Raw genomic sequence first — 15800 nt, 5'->3', positions numbered from 1 at the left:
GGAGGGCGGCTGTCCCACGTAGGATGAAGGTCGCTGCGGTGTTAGTGTTCCGATGGGATCCACTAAGCCTTGGCAACGGCAACCCACGCAGGATGAACAAAGCAGCTGCTGGTGCAGACCCACGAGGTCTGAGGGTGCTCTCCTTTGGGGAGAGCGTAGAGCAGGCCTGGAGCAACCAGGGGAACTCTAGTGTTCAAAGATAGACCTCCGCTAGGGCCCACAAGTCGAGAGACAAGGGACCGTGGGAGGCGGCAATTTGGAGTGCGTAAAAGGGCACCCACGGGCCACCGGAGGGAGCTAGGGCGCTGGTCTTTGGCACAATTGCTGAAAAGTGGTTGGCTCGTAAACGGACCAAAGCACAACTTCCCCACTGGTCAGGGTCGTGTGCTATGCAAGTAGAGGCCGGGGTCTCGGGGTATTGGGGATCTCGGCACCCACGCGGTCCACTGTGCCCAAACTCGTTGAGCACACTCACTGGCCTCTGGGATGCGCTGGAAACCCACCTCAAGGGTTCTGGAAGACGTCGAAGTTCGTGAGAGCAGCGAAGTTCCAACCGGGTCACTTGCAGTGTTTCAGGTGCCTGCCAAGCAGGGGGATAACTCCTTTATCCCAAGGGAGATTTCTTCAGTCAGCTGGGCAGCATCTCATTGAAGGTCGGTTCTGTAAAGTTCCAAAAGTAATCTGAGGCTCTGGGGCCACGTTATTCACCTTTATCCCCAAGATTAGGGGAGTGTCCAGAGTAGTGTCCACCAATGGCTGGTGAGGCGGGAAAGGGTGGCTACACCCTCTCCCCTTTGTGTGTTTCCCGCCTGGGCGAGGGGCAGGATGCCCCTGAACCGGTTCCAAGCGGTGTATGCAGAATTAGGTCTCTGCAGCTGCCTACGTGCAACTCTGAAAGGACATTTGGTGCACCCACCCTGTTCCAATCCACATTATCCTGTCTGGGGAGATGCTAGCACCTCCCTGCCACAGGAGCCCTATTGTCCAGCTGGCGAGGCTGGGGTTTTCCCCAGCAACAGCCAGCCAGCCAGGGTCGTGTAGGTGGCGGGCAGTAGCCATTTTGTGTAACTTGTGCACTTTTAAATTGGTGTCTAAATTCTACCGCTTTTCCCATATCGCCCTTCTAGCAAGGGGGAATCGTACCCTCATGCCCATGGCTGGACTGGGGGTATGATTCCTACATGTTTGACACCAAACACGATATGGTTCTGTGTAGCCATTCTCGCAATTTACTTATAATGCGGTTAAGAGTATATGGTATGGCTACACTACAAACAACCCAGTAACAATTTTACGAAGGTTGCAGAGAGGCCCTACTCATGTAGGGGTCCCCCCTCACACATACCTCAGCACCAGCCTTGTAGGATTACCAGGGCCTGCCATAGGGGTGACCTATGAGAGTGTATGTGTTGTAATGGTGTGGGATATAGGGTACCTACATTCCTGTAAGGGGTGCTAGCACCACCTTACCCAGACTACAGTAGTGGTCTGGTGGTGTCAGTTTGTATGGGTGTCCCAGGGTGGCACAATAAGTGCTGCAGCCCTGGTAGGCCTACTGGGGGACCCATGCCCTGGGTACCTAGGGTACCAACTACAAGGGACTGGTAGGGCATGCCCAGCATCCAATTAGGGTTGTACCTAGAGTACTCACATCAGTTTTAGGGAGAAAGCAGATAGGCTGGGGTCCTGGATAGCAGGATCCCAGCCAGACTAGTCAAAAACTACGATGATGTTTAACTGTTCTAAATAAATAATAAAATTCTTTATATATTTCTCCCACAGTTTTTAGTGGTTGTTATGCTATATATAATATGTTCAGCTATTAATATGATACACTTTCGTGTTTGGTACTCTCCTTTTTGGGGAATGTTTCTTTAAATGTTGTACGATTATATGTTTCCCTCCATTTCTGGAACTATCATCAACTTTTTCTCATATTATTCTTTTAATGAACTTAATATCCTATTTTCTATTTCCTTTATTCTTCTTTTTTCCTATTTCTTTTTCTTTTATCTTTTTTCAGTCTCTGTGTTGATGTTCATTCACTTATATGTTTATGATATTTATTGGTAGGATGGATCTTCATTGAATTATCAGACTACATTTGCTGTTCTGTGTCTCTCTAGGTTCCAACTTATTATCTATTTATTTATTTATCGCTTTATTTCCTTTTAATGTATATTTAACCGTTTATTCTGTACTACTATAGTCATGATAATTCTCTTATGAACTACGGTTTGTGTTAGATTCCCTACTTGTATTTAATTTTTATTTACTATATGCCTCTAGTATATGAGATTTTTCCTCATTCTTCTTATTCCATTTTTAAAGTTGCTTATTTATTTCCATGTATTGTATTTATTCTTTTTATATTTTATTCGGATAACTTTTAGGCTGGTTTATGGCTCTTAGACTGCTATTTATTTATTAATATACACTACCATATGTATTTATTTATCTATGAAATGTTATCTATTTTCTCTTTTTTATCAAATACTCAACTATGTTATATTTATTGTATTTATATTATTTATTCTCGTTAGTATAATGTGGTAATATAATAATCCACCCAAGACAGTTTTGCCTGTTTTGCCGCTCTGTGAGTTGTTTATCCTTGAGCTCTCCATACCGAGGTTGTTTGCCTTCTCTGTTGCTCTTCCACGATGTTCTCCCCCATACATTTGTTCTCCCACAGACTTACGCTGGTGGGGTTGCTCTTGGTGGATACTCTGCTTCCCTTTGGAGTACTTTTGCTCTTTCTTTTCTTCCTTCTATTCTTCGCTCCCCTCCTTGCTCTCCATCCTAGTTTTGGGACATCTGCTTCATTTTATTTTAGGATACATGATTTATTTTCTTTAGTTTTTTATCTATCTTGCTTACCCCTTTTTTCTCTTTATCAGATGTTTTTACTTGCATTGTTTTATGTTTATCTATGACTGGTTTAAATGTAGTTTCACTTAATGTCCGTGAGTTGAATCACCCTGTTAAGAGGGCCAAAATCTTAGATTATTGCAAAAGTTTATCTGATGATGATGTTCTACTTCAGGAGACTAAGATTGCCTTTTAAGAAGCTCTTCTTATGCTGAAGGAGTGGGTTCTTGATGTTACTTGTTCCGAAGCTTCTGGTAAAAAGAATGGGGTTGTTACTCAGATTTCCCAAAACTCTGGTTTGTCTATTGTTACTGCTGCTGTTACCAATGGCAGGTGGTTACTTACTCAGTTGTCCAATGGTTCAGATGATTTATATATCATGAATCTATATGCCCCTGACATTGATGATCCTCTTTTTTGGCACACCATAAATTAAAAACTTTCTGATATCACTCAGAATGCAAGAACAATTGTTGGTGGTGATTTTAATCTGCCCTTGGATCCTACTTTAGATGGACATTCTGCTTTTAAATTCCGTCCCTGTAGGTCACATAAACACATGCTCAATATGTGTTCATCTCACCAGCTTGTTGACGCATGGAGGTTGCATAATCCTACGGGTAGTGATTTCATGTTTTTCTCTTCTCCACATTAATTGTAATTGACGTCTTAATACGAACATTTTGGACGATAAGGATGAAGTTAAAGAGCTTAATGAGGAGATTGATAATTTCTTCAAAGATAAAGAGTCTTCGGTGAATTCCCCAACAGTTCTGTGGGATGCATTTAAATGTACTAGTCAGGGTCATATTATCAAAAAAAGTCAAAAAGAAACAGTGACATCAGAAATTTGGTGCAATCTTTGGGAGATGAGATCAAGCGCAAAGAGGTGCTACATAGACGCTCTAATGATAAGTCTCTCCTACAGGATGCAAGCATTTGAAATACTCTTTTAACTCTATAGTCACTAAAAGAGTTTATATTGGTGTACACGCTCAAAAATCTCGGCATTTGTTATAACGTAATAGAACTGGTAAGTTATTAATGAGAAAAATGGTTCAAAGAAATTCCATACTCAGGAAATACTTGAAGTCTTCTGTGATTTTTATGAAAAGTTATACACTCCTAAAGATCAATGCAACATATCCTCTTGTGAGAAGTTTCTGAATTTGATTCCTACTACTACTATTTCGCATTTCGATATGATTGAATTGGGGAAATCGATTGAGACTGGCGAGATAATTCAGGCTATTAAGGCTACTCGGTCGGGGAAGGCTCCGGGACCAGATGGGTTCCCTATTGCCTTTTATAAAACATTTTCTTCCTCAATAATCAAATATATTAAGGAAGTTTTTGACAATTTTGTCCTTTCTGGCAAGGTCTCTGACTCAGCTGCTGAGGCTACTGTTGTTGTGATTCCGAAAGATGGCAAAGATCATTCTGATCCGAAAAATTTCCTGCCAATTTCATTATTAAATATGGAAGCTAACATTTTTGCCAAGATCTTGGCTATGCGCTTAGAGGGTCATATTCCCAGTCTTATCCATGATTCCCAAACTGGTTTCGTTAAAGGGAGACTCGCTAGAGACAATATCCGTACCTTTTGTCATATTTTAGAAAAAGCAAAACCTTTTGCATTGCCATCGGCGGCGATCGCCCTTGATGCCGAAAAGTCTATTGACAAAGTCTCTTGGTCTCTTTACAAGCAGTGCTGAAATCACATAACCTTGGTGACTCCTTTATTAATATGGTAATGTCTCTCTATGCGCAGCCAAAAGCTAACATCATAGTTAATGGGGCTGCGTCTTCTTTTTTTAATCTTCGTCGGGGCACTAGACAAGGGTGCCCTTTATCACCCCTTCTCTTTCTTTTGTCTATAGACCCACTCCTTCGTCTACTCAACATGAACCAGGATATTAAAGGTTTTCAATTTGGTTCGCATACGCTTAAAACAGCCGCCTATGCGGATGACGTTCTTATCTTTTCAGACGATATTGTTGCTGCGATTCCTGCTATTTCTAACATCATTAGAGTGTTTTCGCTTGTTTCTGGATACACTCTTAACAGAGAAAAAACTGAAATGTTCCCCCTCAATTCAGTGTGATTCCCTGCTCACATGAGTTTCTCAGGATTTAAATGTCAATCAACTCATATTAAATACTTAGGAATTTGGTTTTGTAAGGACCTTTCGGATGCTATTTCTTATAATGAATCCCATATTATAGCTAAAGTTAAAGATCTTTTGTCCTCCTGGGCTCCTAAATATATCTCCTGGGGGGGGGGGGGGGGGAGATTACAAACTCTTAAGATGATGATAACCCCTATTATTAATTTTCTATCTTCCATGTTACCTATAAAGCTTCCTTCTTCCTTCTTCCATGAGATTGATTCAATCACTTCAAAATTGTTGTGGAATGATAAGAGAGCTAGAATTGCTTATAAATATCTTAGAAAGCCCTCTGTCCTGGGTGTTGTAATCTTACGGATTGAAACGTGTATAAAAAGATTCACCTTCTTAGCCTCTCAAGGTGCTCTTTGGTTCTTACCAGATTCCAATCACACACCTCCTTGTATTTATATTGAGCGACAGTTGTGTACTCCTCTTTCTGCTTCCTCCTTTCTCACTGCTTCTAAGCTCGTTTTTGGTTATTCTCATCGTATTATATTAGACACGATTAATGCACTAAAATATATTGATAAAAAAGTATCTATACCTATTCATAAATCAAGGTGGTCCTCGTTATGGTACAATCCTAAAATTGTTACTGATATTGATCCTGGTATGGTTTCTTCATGGGCTGCTAGTGGTATTAGACTGGTAAAAGATCTTTATGATTCCAATCACGACCCTCTTTCCTTCTCTTTTTTAGCTAGGGAATATAATCTTAATAACATAGATTTTTACTTTTTTTAAACTAAAGGTTGTACTTTCTAAATTATCCCTTTCTACAGATTCGGTTACTGTCTCACTTCTTTCTATATTGCCTCGCTCAGGCCATACTGCATCGAACATTTATCAATTTTCATCTGCTCCACTTCCTTCACAGTCTACAATTATATATGATAAATGGTCTCATCACTTTGAGACCTGGCAATTGATTGGGAAGTTATCCCTACGTAATAAGATTGCTCCTTCTCTTATTCAATCTAAATTCTTTACAGTAAATCTCCTTCATTGGACCCCTGCTCGCTTACACAAATTGAAACTACGGGGTAACGATCATTGTTGGAATTGGAATTTGGAACCAGGCACTCATCAACATATCTTTTTTGAATGTAAGGTATTGCAATCCTTTTGGGGTTTGATACGGAAACATTTATCCTTAATCTTTAATATATCGTTAGAACTTTCTTTACCTATGATTCTATTGGGCCCATGGGCTACAGCTTTTCCTTTACCCCTTGACAATACGGATATGGAGTTATTGGATTTACTTATATCCATTGCTGTTAAAATTATACTAACAGAATGGAAATCTTTTCATCTTCTGTCTTATCATACCTGGTGGGCATGGGTATCAAACCTCCCTGGAGCTCATACTTTTGTTGAGGAGAAGCAATACTTGCCTTCCATTTCTAGTAATGTATGGCGGTCACTGGATAATTATATGGATTTGTCCTCTCAGGGGTTGGTAGCTCAGTATCCTTTTGACTCTACTTTTTAAGCTATTTCCTTTATTGAAACAGATGTCCCCACCTATTTATTTCCTCTTTTTTTCTTTCTTTACTTCTTTCTGTCTTTTCTTCTTCTGCCCTTCTCTCTTTTGTTCTGCAATATTATGTATTAAGCAATACAACTGGTTTATGGCCTTATTATTTCGGCTGTTGATTTTGTTTTATCCATCTATCTTGATTTTGCAATATTATTTGATTAGACTTATAATATATAATATGTGTAATTTATATAGTTTGTTTCTCTTGCCTGAATAACAATATGTTCACACTTCTTTTTATCCTAGTTCATTAATCTTGGTATGAAATCTATTTTTGGTTCTGTAATTCTTCGATTTTACCCTAATATATATCTCATATTGTCATGTTGTATTGCAATGTATTTTAATTGTATTTTCTCTTCTAAATAACAATAAAGATATTTGAACAAAACAAAAAATATGACTTTGTCTGGGAGCCTAATTTCACTGACAAAAGTCACTGATCACTAATATATTAACGCTTGCTCATGTGGCCAATATCCAATGGCTGGTGTATCTGAAATAGACATTCACTGAAATTAGTGTTCCAGAATATTATAATTCCCCTGTATTGCTAGAGTCCGTGTCTAAGAAGACATTGAAAGGACTTTACTTTTGCTATTGCGATAATCGTCGGAAACTGATGGCGCTACCTATACAAACTGTTGTGACCCATTCTGCACTCTGTACTTTTAATGGTATTGCACCCTATTTAATGCTTGTTACAAAATGCAGTACAGATTCTATTTTACTTGTTTTAGATTAAATACCGATACAGCGTTTTCTGAGCCCACTTTCTTAAGATTAATCCTCCGATTAACTTTTTATTTGATGAGAGCTAACATTACATCAATCAGTTTCAATTAACAGTATTGGCCATTTGGCTACACAATAAGGATCAGGAATCAATAACTATGGTTAGGAAGGTTTATTACAAATTAACAATCAGGTCAAGGTACACGATTCTTAGCACCATGCTACAAAGATACAGAATGACAACGGGGAAGTCCAAACTCGAAGAAATTTAGGCGGACCAATATCGGTCAAACAAGAAGTTCAGTCACAGCAATGCATACGATTAACAATAACACTTGATGCTCAGAGAAGAGTCTCAGATTTTCTCATTTATTCATGGGTAAATCTAAAACACCTAAGTAAAGTCCAAGCTAAGAGGATGGTTCTAAAGGATTTAAAAAATAAGGAGTTCCATAAAGGAAAATAGAGCTAGGCAAGAAAATAAGTAGAAAGGTGTCAGCATTTCAGAATCTCAGTAAAGAGTCTTCTTGGGTCAGGGAAGCGTTAGCTTAAGCCACACTCAATATAGAATTTAAAAAAAGCATATCGGTCTGTACCTCACAAAAACTAGGGAAAAGTGCTGTAAGGGTCTGTGAAGGTTCTGAAGATAATCTTCAAGGATCTGATCTCCAATGGTGTGAACACTAAGTTATAACACAAGAGTCTTCTTTAGCAACCCCCTTTTGCATGCATCATCAGGGGCCTCTTGTCTTTCTCCACTTCTCACATTGTAGAATGCAACATTTACAAAGTATCTCACATTGAGCATGGGAACAACATCGTCTTCTCACACTCAGGTTAGGTTATAACATTGCTGAATAGGCATTTCAGTTTACTCTCTGGCTCTTCATGTTCTTTCTTCAAGGTCTCCTTCTGAAGCTCAGTCTCGCTATCACTAGTACAGTAATGTATCAAACTAACAATGCATGTGAATACCTGCAAGAAATGTAATGTTAGAAGAAAATGGAAAATGCAGCACATTATTCAGGCCTACTAAAGACCACTTCTAAGTATTGACTCAATGGTGCATATTTAATATGCGTGTGCACCCTTAACCACAAGTGAATCTGAATGGTCAGTACATTAAATTCACATTACATAGGGCATATAGTAAAATCTTAAATGTATGTGAGACCTTAGGTCTTAAGAACTACATTTTAATGCAATACATGTGAAACATTAGTGTACACGTTACATGAACCTAATGCGTTTCTAATGTAAATCAGATTGTATAACGTGACAATGGTTCAATTTCTACTTAAACAACTAAATGGTAAATGTCATTTTATGCATTTAAGGCACACATCATGTAAGTCGAATTCATTTCTATATTGATTACATGTCTAATAAGTAAGGATGGTTTATTCATCAAGACCTCAAAGAATATATCAATTGTTATGGTTAAGGCACACAATATGAGCAAGTTCACAAATACAACAAGTGACTGCACATTAAAAATAATGTCAAATGCAACACTTATTTTAATATTGTTAGACCACATAAGAAACATGTGCTAAATGCACATTCATGTCCTGTATCTGTTATAAAATTGTGACATAATTGAGGCTCCAAGCATGACTTGCACACGTGCTTCTTCATCATAATCCAGTGGCTGGGACTGAGATCATTACACTGCTCCTGTTGAGGCAGAGCTGTAGCCTTTCCAACCTGCTGAGAGACAGAATGCACCACAGAAACCAGTCTTTTGCAGTAATCAAGAATCATATCATCTGTAATGTTCACAAGTGCATTCACGGGCAGAGCTGGCAGTCTCATGGCCCTTCCCATGATGATCTTCCTGTTCTCCTTTCTGGAACACTGCATAAACTCATCAACACAAGAGACAAAGCATCAGGCCATTTCAGGGACGTCGAAGCACACACTTTAGCCAATCTAGATCTCAAAGTGCCATTGACCTGTTCCACAATTCTAGAAGCTTCCTGTAGGTAACTGTAGTGGAGCCTCTGTTCAACTTGCTGTGCTGCACACAACATCTTCAGGACCACATTATTAAAATGAGTTCCTCGGTCTGACTCCAGGTAAGTCGGGAAATTGAAATGTGGAATTAACTCCCTCAACAACAGTTTAGCCACTGTGAAACTATAATTTCTCCTGGTCAGATAAGCTCCAACTCAATGTGAAAAGATGCACAAAATCACTAGGACATATCTCAATCCATTGCACACATGCATCTTGATAAATCCCAGTTGCATCCTGTTGAAAGGACCTCCCCATCTCCCTATGTGACTCTGTTACTGCTGTTCTTCTGCCTATATTCTGTGTTGGCACACATCACATCTGTGACACAGTATTTCAGCAATCAGTTTAAATCTTGGGTTAAACCACGTTTGCCTAAACAAGTACACCATGGCATCTGTTCCTACATATGCATGTCCATGAAAATGTCTTGCCATTGGAGGTAGCAAACTTCCTGACAACACAGGCCTTCCATCTCCTGAAATCCAAAAGTAATCCTTATCTCTTTTGGAACAACCTGATCCAAACTTGCTGTTCTGCTTCTGACACTTCTTCCTGTAACCTCTTAACTTCCTTCCAAGTATCAACTGCAATCAACAACAAACAGATTACAATTTATGGGATCCAATTTTTCATTGTGGTACTCTCCATTAAATGTTCAAACATTCAGAGCACAGTATCTCGCTGTTTCATCAGCATACCTATTGCCCGATGTCACATAGGCAGTGCTATTTCGATGTGTGGCATATTTCACAACTGCAATCTGGGAAGTTAACTATAAAGCATGCAAAAGGTTATAGACACTTTCGTCATTCCTTATTGCAGACCCCGAAGAAGTCATCCACCCACGTTGTGACCATAACTGTCCGAAATCAGTGAAAATTGCCACTCTCAGCTGGTCTGAAACACAGCATGGTCCTGTAAGAGCAATCAATTCAACCACTTGTGCTGAAAATCCTTCTTGAAGCCAGGAGACTTTGACCACACCTGAGGCAGTACAGACAGCGCAGGAAGCGCTCAGAGTGCTATCATGGTCTTGTAAGCAGAAGCCATCAACAAACATCACATAATCTGATTTAGGTAGTGGAACATCTTGTATGTCAGGTCTCTGCTTGGTGGATAGATCAGTAATATCAAGACAGTCATGCTCAACTTAACCTTTAACAGATTTATTTCCAGGTATGGGCAAAAGGGTAGCAGGATTTAGTACAGTACATCTCCTCAATGTAACATTATCGGCACCAAGTATGACTTGCTCATATTTGCGGAGATGAATATTAGTCAAGTACTGAGTTCTGGTACAAGTTAACAAAGCCTCGATGGAATGGGGACAAAATCAGTCAAAGAATGACCCATAACAATGCTCTTGCACTGCCCTGTGCTGCCACCAGTGGAAGCCACAACTTTAAGACAGCTAAGCAAAGCAGCAACTACAGGATCAAGTATGGCAGAAAAGTAAGCTTCGGGTCAGCGAGCATTCCCGTGCATCTGGATTAGCACAGAGAGAGCGCAGCCTTCCCTCTCACTGCAAAACAATCATTATAATTAGGCATTCCTAGTGGCGAGGCACGGAATAGATATTTTCTCATCTCTGAGAAGGCACGTATGCAGCTGTCATCCCATGGTACCGGATCTGACATGTCTTTGTGTGTCAGCCTCTGCAAAATGCTTGGCAATTAGGGAAAGGTTGGGAATCCATGGTCAACAGTAGCCCACAATTCCCAAGAACATTCTGACTTGTTGGCGGATTCATTTTCTGAATGGCCAAGATTCTCTCTTGTGACCCCTTCCTTGCTCCTTTCTCAATGTGATGTCCTACGTACACTGCTTCTTTCTTACAGTACTGTAATTTGGTCGGGGCCAATTTATGTCCATTCTCAGCTGAGTGATTCATCAGAGCAATTGTGTCTGTTTTGCAAGCCTCCTGTGTATTTGACACCACCAGTAGGTCGTAAGTGTACTGCACTAGAACTGAGAGATAGGGCATCACCAGGGACTCCAGATTCTTTGTGAGTATCTGATTGAAAATTGATGAACTCTCCGCATACCCTTGTGGGACTTGTCACCATGCCAAAATATGGCTACCGAAACAGAAAGCGAAAAGGAACTGGCTGTCCTCCTGCAATGGTATAAAAAAGATGGCTTGGCACAAATCAATGACAGAGAACCACTCGGACTCACATGGAATCGGGAACAAAATCACAGCTGGATTTGGTACCATAGGACAAGGAACAACAATAGTTAAAATTTCTCAAATCTTGCTCAATGCGGTGTAGGAGAGTAGGATCTGCTTCACATATTTACCCCCACTTTTTGCTGGTGTTTCACTGTTTTTTGACTAGTCTGGCGGAACCCTGCTATTCAGAGCCTCAGCCTAGCTGCTTTCTTTCTAAAATGATTCCATGTACTTTAGGTACAGTTCAGATTGGAACTGAGGTGCCCTTATATGTCCCTAGTATATGGTATACTATGTACCCATGGCATGGGTACCCCAGAGGACTACCAGGGGCTGAAGCATCTATTATGCCACCCCTGGAAAGCTACCCAAAATGACACCACAGGTCTGCTACTGCAGCCTGGGTAAGGTGGTGCATGCACCCCTTACTGTGATATAGGTTACCTATATCACTATATATATATATATATATATATATATATATATATATATATATATATATATATATATATATATATATATATATATATATATATATATATATATATATATATATATATATATATATATATATAATCTACTGGCGGTCGCCAGTAGATAGTTATAGTTAGGACCGTGTTTCCAAAGGAAATCCGCAACATTCTATTTGGAATAACTTTGGCGCCGGTTGATGAATCCTCGCGAAATTTTCAAAATAGGTGGGGCGCCCCACTCCGCTCCTACCCTGAAAGTCTCGGGGGGATTCGTCAAGCGGGGGCAGAGAAAAAAGGGGGGTCCCAAAAGGCGTTTTCCCCATGCAATTTTCCATAGGGACCTTTAGTCCAAGGTACAGCTCGAACGGCTGAACAGAATTACTTGAAATTTGGCAGAGAGGTAGTCCTCAGCTCAGGGAAGTGCCTTTTGCAGGTCTGGTGTCAATCTGTTCAGCAGTTCCTGAGAAAATCTAAAGTAAAATCATATATATATGTGGGCGGAGCCTAACCACACATCTCATCCTGAGATCTGATTGGCTGTCAGCACTTCATCCAAGAAGTGTTGGCAGCCATCTTGGGACCAATATACATGATAGCACCTCATTAAAAAGCATTGCAGTTAATAGAAGGTTTTAAGACTTTAGTTACATTATAAATCATTTGTTGATGGCACCATACTCATTTTAGGACTTGTGGTGTGTTCTAAGGTGATTTCACCATGTGAAAAAGCCTTCTGCTGGGATATCATGATTGAGAGAAAAATATTTTCTCATGCTTTTCCCACAGAGGTTTGGAAGGTGATCTATAAGCTAAACTGAGAGCTTATTTTCTGTAAATTCACATTATCTTTCTCAGTCATGTGAGAATGAAGTCTGACATTCTCAGTAAAACATGTACATCCAACAAGGGCAGAGACTGTCAGTTGATTCCTTTGTGTTCTACTGCAGCTTCCCAGAGTGTTCCAAGGAACAACTAGAGCGCTAACAGTCCTACTTATGATAAACGTATGTCACACCTGAAGCCATCTTGCTTGGATTAAAGTGGTAACTCTTAAAACATTTAATTTAAAAAGGAACAAAATGAGGGGGTTCATTTCTCCATAAAAAGTATGATTAGTGCTGCAGAAAGAAACATTAGGGCACATTTTGAGTGACTTCTCAAATCCTCTTCTATTTCATTAAAAAATTCTGACATGCAGACTGAAACATGCACTTTCAATACCAGCAGCAGTTTTCCCTGGTGAGCAGTAGCTTTACTACAGTGATCTAATGAGCAAAAAGAGTGCTAACATTCTGAATTTATGACAAATGTGTGACACATCTGAATGCCTTCTTGATGGAATCAAAGTAAACAACTGAAAGTATTTCCTACTGAGGAGACTGCAGTAAATGAGGAAATTAGGAAACTTCATAAGAAATAAGTCTCCCAAGATGGCCACCAGAGACAAAAGAGCCCAAATATAGCCCAAATATCACCCAGATGTAGCCCAAGTATAGCCCAATGACAGAATGTCCCAGAGTGTTCTTAAAAACAACTAGAGCGCTTACTGTCTTCATTATGACAAAAGTATGGCACACCTGAAGCCATCTTGATTGGAATAAACTGGTAACACTTAAACCATTTAATTTAAAAAGGAACACAATGAGGGTGTTCATTTTGCCATAGAAATTATGATTAATACTGAAGAAAGAAAATGAGGGCACATTTTGAGTGACTTCTCAAATCCTCTTCTATTTCATTAAAAAATTCTGACATGCAGACTGAAACATGCACTTTTAATACCAGGAGCAGACTTCCATGGTGAACAGTAGTTTTACTACAGTGATCTAATGAGCAACTAGAGTGCTAACTTTCAGAATTTATGGCAAATGTGTGACATATCTGAATGCCTTCTTGATGGAATCAAAGTAAAAAACTGAAAGCATTTCCTGCTGAGGAGACTGCAGTACATGTGGAAATTAGGAAACTTCATAACAAATAAATCTCCCAAGATGGCCACCGGAGACAAAAGAGCCCAAATGTAGCTCAAAATCACCCAGATGTAGCCCAAATATAGCCCAATGACAGACGTGTGCAAAACACTTATTATTTTGTGTTTTTGCAGTGTTATATAGTGCAGACTTGTCAGGTATTGGAGTGCTTTACATGAGCATTGGTTACATCACACAAGAACAAATTCATTTTGGTTGTAGACATGGGGAGACTAAGTGATTTGACCAGAATCACAGAATGTCGAGCTGAAGCAGAAACTCCAACCTGGTTCCCCAGTTGCAAAGTCTGCAGTTCTGGAAGTAACACCACATCCTCTCCCCTAAGTGCAACATTTAATCAAGTGGTTAACCACACTGAGCAGGCAGGAAGGGCCGTGGCAGCACAACAGACTATGGAGGGCAGTGGAAAGGGGGGCAGGGGCAACAAACCAACAATACAGGACTTGCAAGAGAGGCTGTGGCAATGTAATAGACCATTGTGGGCAGAAGGAAGAGGCAATGGTAGTACAACCATACATGCCAACAGACCCGATTCAGCCAGGAAACGTCCAATGTTTTTAAGCTCAAATGGGCTTTATTTGATCTGTCTCCTGTCTACAATCTCCTCTTTTTCAATGTAACTCAAAGGGGAAAATCAATACCCCAGTTGTTTTTCAAAATGTCCCTCTTACCAAGCTCAAAATGTTCGCAAGTATGGTACATTGGATCATGGAAGGAAATGGGGTAGGGACATGGACTTGGATAACAGAGGACAGGAGGGACATGGAGAGGTGCACCAAACTGACCCTGCAGGGCAGGCATCAGGGTTTGCAGCAGCACAATACACCACACAGGGCATGCGGGACGGGAGTGAAGCACAACAATCCATAGAAAGCAAGAGGGAGGTGACAGGACCATGCACATGGACAACAGAGAACAGAGGGGCAAGAGGCAATGGTAGCTATCTGACCATAATGGACAGACAGGAGAGAAAGCTGCAGCATAACAGACCATAAAGGGCAGGAGGGACGGATCAGGGGCATTACAATGGAACAGGCAAGCCAGGAGGGAGGGAGTAGGGGTCTGCACATGTAAACAGAGGGCTGGGGGCAAGGGGGCAGGGCAGGAGCAGCAAGATAGCCATGGAGGTCAGGCAGGATGGGCACTAGAAGCAAGACACACCATGAAGAGCAACAGTGAGACTGTGATGGCATACACACAGACCATGGAGGGAAGGTGGGAGGGGGTCAGGGGCAGCTAACTGACCACACAGGGAAGGTGGGAGGGGCCATGGCAGCACAGAAGACCATGCATGGCAAGTGGGAGGGTTAGTGGCAGCACAATGGCTATGATGGGCAAGAAGGAGGGTGCAGGGGTATGCACAAAGGACGATGGAGGATAGAAGGGAGGGTCAGGACCTGTGCACAGACAAGAAAGTTCAGGGGAAGGGGCCTCACAACAGACCGCACGGGGCAGGCAAGAGGAGAAGTTGCAGCACAACAGACCAGGGAGGGCAGAAGGGTGTGGCAGTACAATGGACCATGTAGGACAGGAGGAAGAGGATAAGGGCATGGCATGTGGACAGGCAGGGTGGAGGTGGCAGGGACAGGTTACAGTCATCTGACAATGCTAGGCAGGTGGGAGGGGAGTGGCAGCTCAACAGAACACTCAGAGTAGATAGGAGTGGCAGGTCCATGGAACATGGTGGGCAAAAAGGATGGAGCTGGGGCATGCACAAAGACATCGGAGGGCAGGGGGAAGGAGAATAGGGGCAGCAAGCTAAGCACAGAGTTTAAGCAGGAGGTCAATGATGGGGCATAGAATTGGGCAATGGAGGGCAGGAGGA

General features: G+C 41.1%; 1 protein-coding gene and 1 long non-coding RNA gene across 2 annotated transcripts in view; one reads left to right on the top strand and one right to left on the bottom strand.

Moving 5' to 3' along the window:
• Nucleotides 1–15800, top strand: part of PKD2L1 (polycystin 2 like 1, transient receptor potential cation channel) — a 3023543-nt gene that overhangs the window by 537597 nt on the left and 2470146 nt on the right. The gene's annotated exons all lie outside the window — the stretch shown is intronic.
• The window catches only part of LOC146867100 (uncharacterized), a 460163-nt gene continuing 451840 nt past the window's right edge, over nucleotides 7478–15800 (bottom strand). The window contains exon 3 of the long non-coding RNA XR_014961070.1: nucleotides 7478–9922. This is a non-coding gene — a long non-coding RNA (uncharacterized LOC146867100). The remainder of the gene's footprint in view (nucleotides 9923–15800) is intronic.

This window comes from Triturus cristatus, chromosome 1_2 (assembly GCF_964204655.1).
Source record: "Triturus cristatus chromosome 1_2, aTriCri1.1, whole genome shotgun sequence".
NCBI classification, from domain to species: Eukaryota; Metazoa; Chordata; class Amphibia; order Caudata; family Salamandridae; genus Triturus; species Triturus cristatus.
The sequence above is the reverse complement of the archived record's forward strand: the minus strand, read 5'-3'. Positions and strand labels throughout refer to the sequence as shown.